Genomic DNA, 15,503 nt, shown 5'->3' with positions numbered 1-15,503 from the left:
GCCAGTAAATACAAGTAGAAAAATCATTATTAAATTCATGTTATTGTAACATCACACAACCACAGCTGGGTTTGTAAAAATTGATTCTAGTGTGAATCTAGATCACTGTTGTCCCATGGAAATGGCTGACTTGTCACTTGCATGGCTATGGTGAACTGCTGCATGGGCTAATTTTAGTAAAAGTCATTTCAGAACAACCCTGTCCAAAAATTGAGACGATCCATATCTAAATTTTCAATTAGCCACATGTGTCCAGTGGCTAATGTGTTAAACAACATTGCTGTGGATGGAATAAAAACAAGAAATGCTGGAACCACTCAGCAGGTCTGGCAGCATCTGTGGAAAGAGAAGCAGAGTTAACGTTTCGGGTCAGTGACCCTTCTTTGGTTCACAAAAATAATATGAAATGATTATATTTTGTTTTTCTCAGACCATTGCGCAATGTTAAAGGATTGTCAGCATAACTGTGGTTTATGAAAACTACAATCCTTGTATGTATGATCCCACCTTAGAATAAGGATGGAAGGATGTAATGAGGCCACATGGCAGGTGAATGAGGTGCAGCTACACATAATGTAATTCATCAGTGGATAATGATTATTCCTCAAAGCCCAGAAGAAGAGTCATATCCAACTCAAAACATTAACTTTGTTTACGTATGAACATGCGAATTAGGAGCAGGCCACTCAGCCTCTTGAGCTTGCCCCCCATTCAACAAGATCATGGCTGATCTGATTATAACCTCAATTCTACATACCCGCCTACCCCCAATAACCTTTCATCCCCTTGCTTATCAAGAATCTATCTACCTCTGCCTTAAAACTATTTAAAGACTCTGCTTCCACTGCCTTTTGAGGAAGAGAGTTCCAAAGACTCACAACCCTCTGAGAGAAAAAATTTCTCCTCATCTCTGTCTTAAATGGGTGACCCCTTATTTTTAAACAGTGACCCCTAGTTCTAGATTCTCCAACAAGAGGAAACTTCCTTTCCATAGCTCCCCTGTCAAGACCCCTCAGAATCTTATATGTTTCAATCAAGTCGCCTCTTACTCTTCTAAACTCCAGTGGATACAAGCCTAGCCTGTCCAACCTTTCCTCATAAGACAACCCGCCCATTCCAGGTATTAGTCCAGTAAATCTTCTTGGAACCCTCCCAATGCATTTACATCCTTCCTTAAATAAGGAAACCAATACTGTACACAGTACTCCAGATTTGGTCTCACCAATGCCCTTTATAGCTGAAGCATAACCTCCCTACTTTTGTATTCAATTCCCCTCGCAATAAATGATAACATTCTTTAGCTTTCCTAATTACTTGCTGGACCTGCATACTAACCTTTTGTGATTCATGCACTAGGACATCCAGATCCCTCTGCATCTCAGAGCTCTGCAATCTCTCACCATTTAGATAATATGCTTTTTTATTCTTCCTGCCAAAATGGACAATTTTCCCACATTATACTCCATTTGCCAGATCTTTGCCCAGTCACTTAACCTATTTATATCCATTTGTAGCCTCTTTATGTCCTCTTCACAACTTACTTTCCCACCTATCTTTGTGCCATCAGAATATTTAGCAACCATATCTTCAGTCCCTTCATCCAAGTCATTTATATAAATTATAAAAAGTTGAGGCCCAGCACTGATCCCTGTAGCACACCACTCATTACATCTTGCCAACCAGAAAATGATCCATTTATGCCTATTCTCTGTTTCCTGTTAGCTAGCCAATCTTCTATCCATGCCAATATGTTACCCCCTACACCATGAGCTTTTATTTTCTGCAATAACCTTTGATGTGGCACCTTATCAAATGCCTTCTGGAAATCTAGGTACAATACATCCACTGGTTCCCCTTTATCCACAGCGCAGAACTACAATAAATTGGTTAAACATTATTTCCCTTTCACAAAACCATGTTGACTCAGTCTGATTACCTTGAATTCTTCTAAGTGCCCTGCTATAACATCTTCAATTATAGCTTCTAACATTTTCCCTGTGATAGATGCTTTCTGTCTCCCTCCCTTTTTGAATAAAGGAGTTACATTTGCTATTTTCCAATCTAATGGAATCTTCCCCGGATCGAGGGAACTTTGGAAATTTAAAACCAACGTATCAACTATCACATTTGCTACTTCTTTTACCACCCTAGGATTAAGTCCATCAGGACCTGGGGACTTGTCAGCCTGCAGCTCCATCAATTTGCTCAGTACCACCTCTCTGGTGATTGTAATTTTCTTGAGTTCCTTCCTCCCTTCCATTTCCTGATTTGCAGCTAATACTGGGATGTTACTTGTATCCTCTGTGGTGAAAACAAATGCAAAATACTTGTGCAATTCATCTGCCATCACCTTATTTTCCCTTCTTAGTTCCCCAGATTCACTTTCTATAGGACTAACACTCACTTCGTTAACTCTTTTTAAAATATCTGTAGAAACTCTTACTGTTTTTATATTTCTAGCCAGCTTTCTCTCATACTCTAACTTTCTCTCTTTATTAATCTTTTAGTCATTCTTTGCTGTTTTTTATATTCTGTCTAATCTTCCGACCTGCCTCCCATCTTTGCGCAATTATATGCTTTTTCTTTAATTTTGATACTATCTTTAACATTTTTAGTTAACCACGGATGGTGGGTCCCCCCTTGCAATTTTTCTTTCTCATTGGAATGTATCTATTCTGTGTATTCTGAAATATCCCCTTAAATGTTCCTCTCTCCACAGATGCTGCCAAACCTGCTGAGTATTTTCAGCACTTTTTGTTTTTATTTCAGATTTCTAGTATCCACAGTATTTTGCTTTTGTCAGAAAATATGACTTGGTGTGACCCTTAAGTAGACGCATTTTCACACAAGCCAGCTATTTTCTGGACATCTGTAAGTCACCATGAAAATTACTGACACTTGGAAGGTAACCCTACTGTTTCCTGAGGAGACATATGTTGTATAATAAATTATGTTAAACTGGATACTTTCTTGTATTTCAACCATCCGTGGAAAACCGAGTGGAGCCTAGTTTCTGGTATAAGGGGATGATCCATTTCAGTACTGAGCTCCTAATGCAATTTGCACAATACGTGTATATTTTCAATTATATCAACCATATATCATTGCAGAAAGTATTAGTAAATATGTAATGTTTTAAGAATAAAATTTTAAAATCCTATTATATGTTAACTCATACCAGAAGTACAATCCAACTATCTTCCTGTCCCTGAGTAATAAATAGGATTAATGCATTTCAAATTCTTGACTACATTTTAACCAAACTTCATAACTGGTTACTGTGATGTGCTGGACAGAATTATTAAGAAGCACAAAAAGGGAAGTTAGAAAATATTCATGTCGAGGGTTATTAAAACATCAGGGACTAGAATTTTGGGCCTGCTCATTTTTGGACAAGCAGAGGGCGCAGGGTTGCAGTGGCCTTCAGATATATGGGTCTGTGGGTTGGGTCTGGGATCAGGGCTGGGAGGCCAGATCGGGGCTGGGGTTTGGGGTCATGGGTCCAATTTGGGCCGTAGATCGGGGCTGGAGATTGGGTCCAAAGGTCAGATTGGGATCACAGCCCAGACTGGTGAGGGTCGAAGCCGGGGGTCGGGAGCAGTGGCAAGCTTTTGCTAAATGTAGCAATAGGAGGTGCACTCCTGCTCCATATTCAGGTAGTAAATGTGAAAAACATGCCTTTGCGATCTCCTGAACAAAGCCCGCACTGTCTCAGGGCAAACCAATCTTGAAGTTGGGGGACTCAAACTGATGTTAGGCTCCTTATTTGCAAATGCAAGGGGTCTAATACCTTCTTCAGTTTTAAAAAAGCCTTTTTTCCCTTTCTCAACATGATGGGTGCCACAGCTCTGATTGGAAATATGTGTATGTTTCTTGCCCGCTAAATTGAGGATTTTAGTCGGCCAGTTAGCTCCTGAATTTATAGGCCATGATTCTTTACAACAGGCAGTCATTGAGGCAGATAGGAATTGGATAGGGATTTGAAAAGAAGGAGTATGAAAGGATACAGGGAAAGGGCTTAGAGCCTCCTTCTGCACTTGATGTTCTATAATTCGATTCACTAGCCCTCTAATTTTACCTCTTCCCCTTCAATTAAGAAGGCACCTGACCTCTGATCATCACCTCTCCCTGTAGGCCTCATAGAACACAAGAGCTCATCACGTGGAGAATTGTGGACACAGAGCAGTGATCTGTTACAATACTCCTTGGTGTGTTAATAAATCATTGCACTGTGCTGCTGGACTGCTATCAATTGCTTCTTTGCAATACTAATATCTTATTAACACACATGCAACAGCCACAAAATGTCAGGAGTATCCAGAAGCTTTCAGACAGGAATACTAGCTCTTTTTTTCAGAAACTGAAATTAAGGATGATTGTGTACAGCAATAGGACCTTGTTTTATCTCCGAGCAGAATATGATACTGGAAATTTCTGTCTTTCATCATCAGCATCTGGAATGTTCAGAAAGTTAACATGAAGGTACAGCAAACAATCAGGAAGGCAAATGGTATGTTAGCCTTTAATAAAAGGGATTGAAGAGCAAAGAATCCTTACTGCATTATACAGGAGCAAAAGGCAAGAGCAAACCATTGTAGATGCTGGAAATCTGAAATAAAAACAGAAAATGCAAGAAATGCCCAGGCGTATTAATGGGCGGAATTCTACTGGGCCATTTAAAGTGAGTTTGGAGGTGGGGCAAGCCATAAAATGGGAGCGGACCGTATTTGGCAGGAAGTCTGACGTCTTGATGGTGCTTCTGGATTTTATACCAACGGCGGGAACCATGGGCGCCGGGCTTCTGACGTCAAGGCGGTGGGACACGAATTAAGGTAGTTGAAAGGCCAATTAACTGCAACTTTACAGCATGTATCTCATTTTACTGATGGCGCATGGGGCTTTGAAGTCCCTCCTGGCTAAACGAGGTGACAGAGAAGTAGGGGTAAAGTGCTGGCTCTCTTAAGAAAGCATCGGGAGAGCCAGTGTGCAGTGGCAGGAAGGGTGATGTACAGAGGGAACTGCCACACGTTGTGGAAGAAGGTGCCAGGACTTTGGGGGTATGCTGCTGGGGTCACATAGAGGCAGTGCGTTTGCTCTGAGGAAAGGACTTGGGCAGGTTTGGAGGGTGGGGCATTTTGATTGAAGACCTAGGAATAAGAAATATCCCACCTGCCATAGGCTTCATCCTTCCAGGCCTCAGGGACTCCATTGGGGAGGAGGGACAGCTTAGAGGGAAGGAGGTCCAGGTACCGGCGAGGCCCCAGGTGCCCCAGCTTTTCCGGCCTCCTGCTCGCCTTCAGGGATGGATACTTGGAGACAAGTGCTACCCACTAAAGACACGGCTGCTCACGCCTGTGAGGTACCCATGCACAGATGCAGAAGAGAGGTACAACACCTGCCACGGGTCAATCCCGAGCCACCATTGGGCTTCTGATGATGAGATTAGGTGCCTAGACCGATCCGGTGGACCCATTCAGTATGCCCCAGTGAGAGTCTCACATTTTGTGGTGGTCTGCTGTGCACTGCACAACCTAGCACTAACGAGTGGGGAGGCATTGAAGAATGAGGACATCACTCCAACGATGAGGATGTGGAGGAGCCAGCCGACTGTGCAATGCAAGATGAAGGATCCCATTGGAACACAGGCAAGGTTCTATGCGGTATGGGCAAGGGACACTTGGGACAGCCTAATACAGAGCCATTTTCTGTGACCCTTTTGCCCTTTCAGAAAGATTCCAATAAAGCCTTACCTTTAATCAGTCCTGCTGTTGCCCCCCTTCATTTTACACAGCACACAGTGGCAAGGCTGTGGAGCTGAACGGACACACCTTAGGCCATTGCTTCAAGCCCATTGAGGGATCAAAGATGTAGACGAGATCTCACAGGGCAGCAAGAGTTGGAATAAGCAGCAACAATGAAGGAAAGATTTATTGAGCTGCACAACAGAAACAAAACTTAACATTTACATATTGTAATTACTCGTGAACCCCAAATGCATCTAGGTGCTCTTCTTAACTCTCAGACGAGTGCTCCTATGAGGTGCTACACCGGCGCTTGCAGCTGAGGCAGAGGCAGGCTGCTGATCGTGTTGCCCCATGGCTTGGGATGACCTTGGCCATTGTCCTTTGGCTGCCTGAGGTCTGGAGGGCCCCGGCTTGCCGAGAAGCTCCTGTGCAGGTGCAGGACCCTCCTATGTTATCATGGCTACTTGAGGCAATGGTCTCACTGGCTGAGGGGCTGAGGAGCTGCTGTCCACACCAGGAGCGCCCTGAGAGGAGATCCCAGAAGCAGCTGCTCTCCCTCCCTTGCAAGACACACTTGTACCTCGCTGCTGACCTGAGAAGGACGAGGACCTGGTGGAGACTCCAGGTGCCTCGTCCCTCTCTCACCTTGCCACTGCTCCCTTGAGCTGATGGGCAAGGCGATGGCATGTAGGTCTGCACGCTTCTCTGGCATCCACTGAGTGGTCTGCTGGATCAGGCTCTCCACGAGGATTGCCAATATTTCCAGGAGGAAGCCATGCGCACATACACCAAAGACATGGGAACAGTCGTGGCCAGGATGGACTCCTCTATTGTCCATGCACAGCCTCTGGAAACTCTGCCAAATATCCCCTCACCTCTTGCTGTGTCGTGGCCAACTCCAATGTCCTGTCATCAGCCTGGGACTCAGCATGAGCCTTGCCACCCAAAGTCCTCCGACCGCCAATGGCCTCAGCTGTCACAGCCTCTGGCAGCTGCTCGGGTGCGTCTGTGATGTGCTCTCCAGCATTTGACTCTGAATCTAATCGAAAATGCATACCCACCAACGTGAGAGTATTTTCACTGGTGGAAGGTGTGGGAACTTTTTAGTTTCCCCACAGACACAAACACAATAGCTATGCTGGTGAGGGCCCAGTGCTCCATAATGGAGACACATGAATGCCACCTGCATACAGCCACTCTTGAGGGACCTTGTGGGGGTCACCAAAGACAGATGGGCACCTCTCACCGAGAAGCAGCCATGCCTCTGATAGGATATGCTACTGCCTGACCCCCTTACCACCAACTGGGTGGTCACTCCCTCCCCACCAAGCACACCCACATGCAAGCCCCAAAGGGAAAAGAAGTATGGTGTACTCACCTTGGCAGACTGGATAAGGTCATTATCGCGCTTGTGGCACTGTATACAGGCTCGGGGGTGTGGGTGACCCCCAAGGCTGCTGACCTCCTCTGTGATCTCCGTCCAGGCTTGCTTGGTCAGGCAGGGCCCTCCCTACCACCTGTTCTCGGGGAAGAGGCCTTGTCGTCTTGCCCTTGCAGCCTGAAGGAGAACCTGCAGGAAGGCATCACTGAACCATGGAGCCACCCGATGTCTTTCTTCTGTCATTCTTGCTGTAGCCTGCTGGTCAGCTCCTTGGTTGGTTGGAGGCAGCAGTCAGGGAGTAACAGCAGCAACAGGATCGTTGAGGCTGCAGTCAAGGGACGGACTCCTATGTTCAGGCAACAGTGAATGCAGGTCTGGTGTCCCTTTAAATAGGGCGGCAGCGCCTGCCGCAGCATCAACTGATGCTGATCTTGCCACCGGACTTCGCACCTCCAGTCCTGGATTGGCCGGTCCCGACACCTTGCATTACTTAATTGGCTGGCTACAGTGAGATCATGTGCTGCTGAACACCAGTTGGAAACGGTACCCACTTCCAGGGCTGCCACCGTGACCTTTGCCCTTACCACAAATTTTATCCCAATATTTCAGGTTCTGACAAAATGTCCTTTAAGGAAGGAAACCTGCTGTCCTTACCTGGTCTGGCCTACATGTGACTCCAGACCCACAGCAATGTGGTTGACTCTTAGATGCCCTCTGAAATGGTCTCGCAAGCCACTCAGTTGTATCAAACCGCTACAAAGTCTAAGAAAAGGAATGAAACCAGATGGACCACCCAGCATCGACCTAGGCAACGGAAACGACAACGGCAAACCCAGCCCTGTCGACCCTGCAAAGTCCTCCTTATTAACATGTGGGGGCATGTGCCAAAGTTGGGAAACCTGTCTAACAGACGAGTCAAGCAACAGCTTGACATAGTCTTACTCACTGAATCATATCCTACAGAAAATGTCCCAGACACCGCCATCACCATCCCCGCGTATGTCCTGCCCCACCAGCAGGACAGACCCAGCAGAGGTGGCGGCACAGTGGTATACAGTTGGGAGGGAGTTGCCCTTGGAGCCTTCAACATCGACTCCAGACCCCTTGAAGTTTTTTTTATTATTCATTCATGGGATGTGGGCGTCGCTGGCCAAGCCAGCATTTATTGCCCATCCCTAATTGCCCTTGAGAAGGTGGTGGTGCGCTGCCGTCTTGAACCGCTGCAGTCCATGTGGGGTTGGTAGACCCACAGTGCTGTTAGGAAGAGAATACCAGGATTTTGACCCAGCGACAGTGAAGGAACGGTGATATAGTTTCAAGTCAGGATGGTGTGTGACTTGGAGGGGAACTTGCAGGTGGTGGTGTTCCCATGCATTTGCTGCCCTTGTCCTTCCAGTTGGTAGAGGTTGTGGGTTTGGAAGGTGCTGTCTTAGCAGCCTTGGTGCGTTGCTGCAGTGCATCTTGTAGATGGCATACACTGCTGCCACTGTGCGTCAGTGGTGGAGTTTCTGGTCAATGGTAGCCCCTAGGATGTTGATAGTGAGGGATTCAGCGATGGTAATGCCATTGAATGTCAAGGGGAGATGGTTAGATTCTCTCTTGTTGGAGATGGTCATTGCCTGGCACTTGTGTGGCGCGAATGTTACTTGCCACTTATCAGCCCAAGCCTGGATATTGTCCAAGTCTTGTTGCATTTCTACTCGGACTGCTTCAGTATCTGAGGAGTCGCGAATGGTGCTTAACATTGTGCAATCATCAGAGAACATCCCCACTTCTGACCTTATGATTGAAGGAAGGTCATTGATGAAGCAGCTGAAGATGGTTGAGCCTAGGACACGACTATAATCCATAGAGAGAAAGTTATTGAAGTGTCTGAAATGACACGAATGTAGGAGGCTTGGCAAACAGTGAAGGGCATCAGGGTAACAGACAAGTTAGCAGAATGGGAAGACAGTTGGCAAATGCAATTTAACATGGATATGTGTGGGATAATAGATTTTGGGAGGAAAAACAAGGAATGGGAGTATACATATAATGGAAAGACATTGTTTAGTTTTGGGTGCTTCATTATAGAAAGGACATTAAAGCCATGCAAAGTGCACAGCATTGAATGTTGCAAGGCTGGGAAATAGCTATAAAGAGAGACGTTTGAGATGCTGAAACATTGAGGAAACGTAATTTTTTTAATTCATTCCTGGGATGTGGGCGTCACTGGCCAGGCCAACATTTATTCCCCATCCCTAATTGCCCTTGAGAAGGTGGTGGTGAGCTGCCTTCTTGAACCACTGCAGTCCATGTAGGATAGGTACACCCAGAAACAGGGGTCATAGTCTAAGGATACGAGGTAAACCTTTCAGGACTGAGATGAGGAGAAATATCTTCACCCAGAGAGTGGTAAGCCTGTGGAATTCACTACCACGGAAAGCAGTTGAGGCCAAAACATTGTATGTTTACAAGAAGGAGTTAGATATAGCTCTTGGGGTGAAAGGGATCAAAGGATATGGGAGGAAAGCGGGAGCAGGTTACTGAGTTGGATGATCATCCATTATCATAATAAATGGTGGAGCAGGCTTGAAGAGCCAAATGGCCTACTCCTGCTCCTATTTTCTATGTTTCTATGATCATAGAATGGTTAGAACACAGAAGGAGGCCATTCAGCACAATATCACACTGCCAGCTCTCTGCAATAACAACTCACCTAGTCCCACTCCTCCACCTTTTCCTCATAGCCTTTCAAATTTTTTCTCTTTATATAATTATCCAATTCCCTTTAGAACTTTAGAAAGTTAAGATTGAATCTGCCTCCACTACACTCTCAGGCAGTGCGTTCCAGATCCGAACCCTTGCTGCATAAAAACGTTTTTCCGCATTTCGTCTTTGGTTCTTTTGTCATTCACCTTAAATTGGTGTTGCTGGTTCTCAACCCTTCCGCCAATGAGGACAGTTTCTCCCTTTGAGAATTTAAAAATGAAATATTTCTGTGAGGAGAGATTGAGTAGATTAGGCATATAATACCTTGAATTTAGAAGAATGAGAGGTGATTTAATTAAAACATCTAAAATTCTGAAGGGGCTTGGCATGGTATATGCTGGAAGGATGTTTCCCCGGGATGGGGATAGGTCACAGTCTCAGAATGGGCGGCACAGTGGCGCAGTGGTTAGCACCGCAGCCTCACAGCTGCAGCGTCCCGAGTTCAGTTCTGGGTACTGCCTGTGCGGAGTTTGCAAGTTCTCCTTGTGTCTGCGTGGGTTTCCGCCGGGTGCTCCGGTTTCTTCCCACTTCCAAAGACTTGCAGGTTGATAGGTAAATTGGCCATTGTGTAGGTAGGTGGTAGGAGAATGGTGGGGATGTGGTAGAGAATATGGGGTTAATGTAGGATTAGTATAAATGGGTGGTTGTTGGTCGCCACAGACTCGGTGGGCCGAAGGGCCTGTTTCAGTGCTGTTTCTCTTTTAAAAAAAGCAAGGGTGTCAACGATTTAGACTGTGATGAGGAACAATTTCTTCACTCAATGAGTTGTGAATCTTTGGAATTCTCTACCACAGAGAGCTAGAGATGCTCAATCATTGAGTATATTCAAGGTTGAAGGTTATAGATTTTTGGGTACTATGGGAATTACAGGAAATGGGGATAGTGTGGGAGGGTGTAGTTGAGATAGAAGATCTTGCATGATCCTGTTCAATGGCAGAGCAGGACCGAAAGGCCGAATGGCCTACTCCTGGTCCGAACTCTAGATTCACAGACTCAGACAGGACTGAAGGAAGCCATTCGGTCCAACATGCCTGTGCCAGCTCTCTCAATTAATTACCAATTTGTCCCACTCCCCTGCTCATTCCCCACAGACTTGCAAATATTTCCTCTCACTTGTGGCCAACCTTCCAGCCAGTGAAAATAGTTTCTCCCTATCTACTCGATCAAAACTCCTCAAAATATTGAACTTCTGCATTAAATCTCCCTTTAACCTTCTTTGCTCTAAGGAAAACAGTTTCAGCTGCTCATCCCTTCACATAACTAAATTCACTTATCCCTGGTACCATCTTGGTAAATCTACTTTGCATCCTTTCTAAATTATGGTGCCCAGAATTGGACCATACTATTTGATGGTTCAAGAACCAGAGGGTACAGATTTAAGACAACTGGCAAAACAACTAAATGGGAGTTCAGAATTTTTTAATGAGTTGTTATGATCTGGGAAGCACAGCCTGAAAGGGTGGTGGAAGAAAATTCAGTAGTAACTTTCAAAAGGGAATTGGATTTAGAGGTGAAAAGGAAAGTTTTCAGGACTATGGGGAAAGAGCGGAGGAGTGGGACTAATTGGGGAGCTCTTTCAGAGAGCTGGCACAGGCACAATAGGCTGAATGGTCTCCTTCTGTGCTGTCAGATTCAATAAATCTATGATTTGATTGGCTGATCCAATTCAGAATGTCGTCTCCTGCTCACTATCAATTCTACAGGCAAATTAAATGGTAACTTATCTCTAAATCCCTAAAAAAAAAAAGTTGATAGCCAAACTGTGATCATAGAACATACTCCATCTGCTCTGAATCAGAAATAAAGTCAAAGATGTCCTGAGAAGCTTTAAACTCAGCGCGGCACCCGCATTCAGCGTCTGTGAGGCCTCATTTCCATAGAGGGCGCGCGCCGCCCTCCCCATATTACGTGGGGAGAGGCGGGACATTCAGGGCAGGGAGAGAGTTTTTGACAGCTGTGCAGTTGGTGCTGAGGCCCTATTTTAAGTGCCCCAGCACCTGCTTCCTGACAGTTGTCAAAGAATACTTACCTGACTGCTGAAGAGTGGGGCTGCTGTCAATCTAGCAGCAAAGCAGAAAGTGTTGCAGAAATCCAGCAGGTCAGGCAGCATCTGTGGAGAGAGAAGCAGAGTTAACTTGACCAAGTTCACAGACCTGGAAGTTAACCCTGCTTCTCTCTTCACAGTTGCTGCCTAACCTGCTGGGTTTCTGCAGTACTTTCTGCTTTGCTGTCAAATACTTATCCTGCTGTGTCCCAGTGTCCTGTGAAGTTGCGATCCTCTTCTTCCACTCCAGTGTAACATTCCTTCTTGTAGGCGTGCCGCACCTGGTTAAATAATCTTAATTTTGCCCATTCCATGATGTGCGACTGAAATATACCATAAAAGGCGAATACACAACAGAAATAAAACCATAATTGAAGAATAATTACCTACTATGAGTATCTAAGCATCTGACTGTGGAAAGCCACAGACTAATATGCATTTGGGATCTGTATTCATTTCTCTGCTAACTGTTATGTGAAAATACATGTAACTGCAATTATACTATCTTTGTTAAAAAAAACAGGGGAAAATGTTCCTATTCTAGCTACAAATATTACACCAATAAATATGATCAGCTGCTGCAGAAGCAAAGTGTTCATGAACATGTGTCAATATGTAATTGTTGAAAAACCCATGACAGCAGCACAGATTAGGCCTGCCCGCCCACTCCCCTCCCCGCCCCGCCCCGCCCCAGTGCTGCATTGGTTTTCAAACATGTGCAGGACAAACCTTGCAGCAAGACATTAGAGCTGTTGCACAGTGGAGTCACCTTTGCATTTAAAGGACCACATCAAAAGCTGAGGATGGCAGGGTGTACTCTAGGGTGGTCCCACAGTGCTCACTCTTCTCCAGGCTGTGTGGGCAAAGCGGGAGTTCCTTTTCACCAACGATGGTAAGAAGAGGCTCTCCCACCTGAACAAGGCAGTCTGGCTAGAAGTGGCAGAGAAGGTGAGTAGCCGTGGGGCTATCCAGCATCAAAGGGTCAAATGCCGGAAGGGGATGAACGATCACTCTCCCAGCCAGTCGGGGCCCTCTAGGCTTCATGCACACAGGGTAAACCGCCAAAGTCATCCACAGTCAAAGGGCTATCATTGTAGCAGCCTTCCTACAGTCAGGCTGCTAGTGCAGAAGTGGCACCACATAGGAGAATCTGCAAGCATTTCCAACAAGTATCCTGACACAGATGGGCCTGCATGGGTGACACAACACCCTAGAAAGGCCTGAAACAAATCCGTCTTCACTAAAATTACAGCGCTTTTACTATGTGAATGAAGTGTGCCAGCATGTACTGATCGTGGCTCCTCCCATTACAGCATTGGTCTTCCAGAATTGCCAATGTATGGAATAACATCATTGCCATGTCAGTATCACTCATGTGCATCTCCACGGATGCAGTAATGTGGACAATGGCTCAGTATTCTGCTGCGAGTAGTGGTGGACGCATTGATGTTGCAGATGCGGACTGCTGCAGAACAGGTGAATGAGGGTGCTGTGTGGCGTGCAAAGCCCATGGTGGCTCCTATGGCGTGGAGAACCTTTGAGCAATGAGGCACTGCCGTGCATCCCTAGCTCGCTGCTCGCCCTGCATGCAGTGCCTGATTGTTCTCTGTCCTCCCATGTGCCTTCCCTGCTGTAAGACCTCATCGTCATCATTGTCCGAGGATGAGTCCTGCTCATGTCTCCTCATACTGCAAGACCTTCCACCTATTGACTGTGTAGTTGTGCAGAGCACATCAAACAGCAACAATACAAGCTACCCTTTCCAGCCTGTACTGCAGGGCACCCACCCGATCTACCCAGGCAGCGGAATCGTATTTTCACCATGCCGATCACCTGCTCAATTGTGGCTGTTGTAGTGCCATGGCTGGCGTTGTATCGTTCTTCTGCAGCAGTGCAGGGGTGTCTCACCGGTGTCAGCAGCCATGTCTGCAAGGTGTAGCCCTTGTCTCCAAGAAGCCACCCCTTCATCTGAGTCATTTCAGTGAACAGCAACTGCAATTGGCGCAGGATGAAGGCTTCATCGCAGCTGCCTGGAAAGCGGGCACAGATTTGCATGAATCGCTTCCAGTGATCACATACGAGCTGCACATTGATTGAGTGGAAGCCCTTATGGTTTACGTATTCAGCTGGTCGCTCAGCGAGAGCCTTGATGGCCACATGGGTGCAGTCTATGATCCCTTGCACCTGTGCGAATCCCGCAATGGAGCAGTGGTTGGGAAACTATTGGACAAAGAACAAAGAACAAAGAACAAAGAAAATTACAGCACAGGAACAGGCCCTTCGGCCCTCCAAGCCTGCGCCGATCCAGATCCTCTATCTAAACATGTCGCCTATTTTCTAAGGGTCTGTATCTCTTTGCTTCCTGCCCATTCATGTATCTGTCTAGATACATCTTAAAAGACGCTATCGTGCCCACGTCTACCACCTCCGCTGGCAACGCGTTCCAGGCACCCACCACCCTCTGCATAAAGAACTTTCTACGCATATCCCCCCTAAACTTTACCCCTCTCACTTTGAACTCGTGACCCCTAGTAATTGAATCCCCCACTCTGGGAAAAAGCTTCTTGCTATCCATCCTGTCTATACCTCTCATGATTTTGTACACCTCAATCAGGTCCTCCCTCAACCTCCGTCTTTCTAATGAAAATAATCCTAATCTGCTCAACCTCTCTTCATAGCTAGCGCCCTCCATACCAGGCAACATCCTGGTGAACCTCCCCTGCACCCTCTCCAAAGCATCTACATCCTTTTGGTAATGTGGCGACCAGAACTGCACGCAGTATTCCAAATGTGGCCGAACCAAAGTCTTATACAACTGTAACATGACCTGCCAACCCTTGTACTCAATACCCTGTCCGATGAAGGAAAGCATGCCGTATGCCTTCTTGACCACTCTATTGACCTGCGTTGCCACCTTCAGGGAACAATGGACCTGAACACCCAAATCTCTCTGTACATCAATTTTCCCCAGGACTTTTCCATTTACTGTATAATTCACTCTTGAATTGGATCTTCCAAAATGCATCACCTCGCATTTGCCCTGATTGAACTCCATCTGCCATTTCTCTGCCCAACTCTCCAATCTATTTATATTCTGCTGTATTCTCTGACAGTCCCCTTCAGTATCTACTACTCCACCAATCTTAGTGTGGTCTGCAAACTTGCTAATCAGACCACCTGTACTTTCCTCCAAATCATTTATGTATATCACAAACAACAGTGGTCCCAGCACGGATCCCTGTGGAACACCACTGGTCACACGTCTCCATTTTGAGAAACTCCCTTCCACTGCTACTCTCTGTCTCCTGTTGCCCAGCCAGTTCTTTATCCATCTAGCTAGTACACCCTGGACCCCATGCGACTTCACTTTCTCCATCAGCCTACCATGGGGAACCTTATCAAACGCCTTACTGAAGTCCATGTATATGACATCTACAGCCCTTCCCTCATCAATCAACTTTGTCACTTCCTCAAAGAATTCTATTAAGTTGGTAAGACATGACCTTCCCTGCACAAAACCATGTTGCCTATCACTGATAAGCCCATTTTCTTCCAAATGGGAATAGATCCTATCCCTCAATAT

This window comes from Heterodontus francisci, chromosome 2 (assembly GCF_036365525.1).
Source record: "Heterodontus francisci isolate sHetFra1 chromosome 2, sHetFra1.hap1, whole genome shotgun sequence".
Classification (NCBI taxonomy): domain Eukaryota; kingdom Metazoa; phylum Chordata; class Chondrichthyes; order Heterodontiformes; family Heterodontidae; genus Heterodontus; species Heterodontus francisci.
This window is presented reverse-complemented; position numbering follows the sequence as displayed.